This window comes from Panulirus ornatus, chromosome 7 (genome assembly GCF_036320965.1).
Source record: "Panulirus ornatus isolate Po-2019 chromosome 7, ASM3632096v1, whole genome shotgun sequence".
Lineage (NCBI taxonomy): Eukaryota > Metazoa > Arthropoda > Malacostraca > Decapoda > Palinuridae > Panulirus > Panulirus ornatus.
This window is the reverse complement of record NC_092230.1, coordinates 39,915,599-39,918,098: the sequence shown is the minus strand read 5'-3', so window position 1 is coordinate 39,918,098 and position 2,500 is coordinate 39,915,599. Positions and strand designations below refer to the sequence as shown.

Sequence of the window (2,500 nt, the reverse complement as noted above, 5' to 3'; positions counted from 1 at the left end):
TACTGGCGAAGATAAATCTAAAGTGTCGTAAAGGACATTGCGATGGCAACACTGCCAACTGTGGTTTGTTTGTAAACAACTAATCAGCTGTTAGTTGACTTTTAGGATATGTATATTTTTTTCCACTTGTTATAAGAGTATTTAAAGTCTGTTACGGTATGGTATTGGTTTGATTTTATTCTTAAACTCCTGAATATAATGACGTGACCCTCGGAGTATGATCAACTTAAACCTTGATATATGACGACGTAGTCTTGTAAGTACGATAACTTAATCCCCTTGAGTACGACAGTTTAACAACAACGGCTTACTTCACTTGAGTACGATAACTTAGCCACTTTTGAGCACGACGACCTAACTCCTTAAATACGACAACTTAACCACTTCAATACGACAACTGTGTCCCATTTAAGTACGACGACTTAAGCTCTTTAAGTACGACAGCATAACCCTTTCAATACGATCGTCTATTGAAAGTATAATAATAACAAGTTTAATGGACATTAGAGTTGTACAATACAACTCACACACAACCTTTATATAGCACCACTTACTTAAATACTTCTTGATATTTATGTAGTGAAGGATTTTACTTAAATCTAAGACTTGACTTAAGAGCGTAGCTTATATCTGAATTCATTTTGTTAGCAGTAGATGTCAAAGCCCGAAACTTTTTTTTTCCGTGTTCTTTTTCTACATTCTTAGCTTTATAGTTAACACAATACCTACGTTTGTTAGTATTATCAAATATTATCATTATATAGCGTCTGTTTATAATCTCGATCGTTAAAAATGTATGATACTAAAGCTTAGCCAAATCTCCTTTCCAGGTGTGGGAAAGAACACGCGATCGTTTTCCTAAGCTGCAAATGGTGTGACGTCAGAAGTAAACAAACCGCCTTACCCTGTGCAACCAGTCTCGCTCGGATCTACCTTTTTTTTCCTCCTCGCTCACTTATCGTTGCCGTGCATGACCGCAGGGAGGTACCACTGCATGACAGAGGCTCTAGCTATACAGCTACACAGGAGAACAAAACGAGTGACCTCGAAGGTAAGATAGGAGAGTGTGAAGACCTTTTTAATGCAGAGTTGTGTCTTGGGTACACCACTCAAGTCTTTTGGTCTCCATTTTCTATCAGGGGTTTTCCCCCCCTAGACTCAGGGGGTGTGGGATCTCATGGGTGAATAGTTTACATTGAGATTCATGAATTCCCTGTCATGGAGAGCGTGACTTGACACTGTTTTCACAGACGTATTTCCCACATGTGTCAACATTTGTTCACACGTGGACGCACACATGTGTACATATACATACATGTCTACATGTATTATGAATATTTTATGACATGTATATCATTAAGTTACGTTTATACACGATATATGATATTAGAAGGATAGCATAGGCCATGTATTACGGGGAATCTCTTGTATATGAACCGTTTTTCAACCTAAGTTCGTAAGGTAAACAGTATATATATATATATATATATATATATATATATATATATATATATATATATATATATATATCAGAACATGCTGGAGTACTGAGATGAGAGGAAATTCAATGACTTCAGATGAAACTTAGAGCTGTATGAATCGTGAAAGGTTTCGGTAAAGCTTGAAAGTCAGATAAAGCGTAAAATTTTCAGGTAAAGCGTTAAAGAATCAGATAAAGTGGGAAAGGCTCATTAAAGCTTAAAATCGTCAGGTAAACTTTAAGAAGTTTAGGTAGAGCTTAACTTAAGTGAGTCAGATAAAGCTTAAGGTGTCACATAAAGCCTGAAAGAGTCAGACAGAGCGTAAAAGCTTTAGATAAAGCTTAAAAGAAGCAGATAAAGCTTAAAAGAGCCAGACAAGAAACAGCCGGAGAAAGTTTAAAAGGGCGCCTCTTGGTAAGAACGTAAATTATTAGCTTTATACCAAGTGACTTTACACGTCTGGTCGTGGGGAAGCAAGACTACTTCTTTAGTCTTTATATTCCTAATCAGCTACTTGAATCAGCTTGCTTAATACTAATGAGTAAATTGAATTAGGCTCCGTGTTACTAATTAGTTAACCGAATTAGACTCCATAAAGATTGACTATTGAATGAGATTAAGTTCCATAATTGGTGAAGGAGACATAGAGCTGTGTAAGACTGCAGAGCAGGAGGAACTGGTGGTTAACAAAATGTATTCAGACTGAACGTTTACACCATTATGATACAGACCTGCTGATCGACCTAGCTCACATGTGGCCAAATGAGTATTTGATATCGACACAAGTGTAAAGTTTTATATACCGGTAGTAAACACGAAAAGGCAAGCCACACCGTGAATTCTGTTAAGGTAGTAAAGTTAAATGAGGAAAAGGGACTTTTTAGGGTTGAGTGATCTCTCTAGTGACTTAAATCCAAGTACACATTGCACAAAATTATCCTCATTCCTTGTAATTCATTGTTCCCTCGCCCCATCTCGAGTATTGTGTTCAGTTTCGGTCACCTAACTTAAAAGAAGGA

General features: G+C 37.0%; 1 protein-coding gene across 13 annotated transcripts in view; it reads left to right on the top strand.

Annotated features, from left to right (window-relative positions):
* Positions 1-2,500, top strand: part of LOC139749546 (uncharacterized) — a 288,314-nt gene that overhangs the window by 173,558 nt on the left and 112,256 nt on the right. For all 13 annotated transcript variants that reach the window (XM_071663538.1, XM_071663540.1, XM_071663542.1 and 10 more), the window contains one exon: positions 831-1,051. The gene's annotated coding sequence lies outside the window, so the exon portion shown is untranslated. The remainder of the gene's footprint in view (positions 1-830; positions 1,052-2,500) is intronic.